This window comes from Varanus komodoensis, unplaced genomic scaffold (genome assembly GCF_004798865.1).
Source record: "Varanus komodoensis strain SLA01 unplaced genomic scaffold, ASM479886v1 scaffold14_1, whole genome shotgun sequence".
Lineage (NCBI taxonomy): Eukaryota > Metazoa > Chordata > Lepidosauria > Squamata > Varanidae > Varanus > Varanus komodoensis.
The window spans coordinates 15,923,474-15,923,977 of NW_025335438.1; the positions used below are offsets into that span (position 1 = coordinate 15,923,474).

General features: G+C 58.1%; 1 protein-coding gene across 2 annotated transcripts in view; it reads left to right on the forward strand.

Moving 5' to 3' along the window:
• Nucleotides 1-504, forward strand: part of TOX (thymocyte selection associated high mobility group box) — a 257,804-nt gene that overhangs the window by 196,567 nt on the left and 60,733 nt on the right. The window lies entirely within an intron of this gene.

Consider the following 504-nt stretch of genomic DNA (forward strand, 5'->3'; position numbering starts at 1 on the left):
GCAAAACCAGAAGGAGGGATAGGTGTCAACCATCTGTCCCTCCTTCTGGTTTTGCCCCCAGCCAGAGGGTGCCAGGTAGTCTTGTCAACTGCCCCTCGGGCCTGACGGTGCTGCTGCTCAATGCCAGGTCGGTCAATAATAAATCTTCCCTCATCCATGACTTGATTGTGGATGAGGGGGCCGACCTGGCTTGCATAACGGAGACCTGGGCGGGAGAGGGGGGGTATGTTGCCCTCTCTCAACTGTGCCTGCCCGGGTATCTGGTTCAGCACTGTTCACACCCAGAGGGGAGGGGAGGGGGGGTCACTTTGGTCTATCAAGCCTCCATCTCTCTCACAGGACTTCTGGTCCCTTCGAGACCAGGGCTGGAATGCCTCTACTTGGTGTTGGGTGACCGAGACAGATTGGGGATTCTGTTGGTGTACTGTGCACCCTTCTGCCCTACAGTCTCCCTGCCTGAGCTGACGGAGACCGTCTCGGACCTGGTGTTGAGGACCCCCAGGA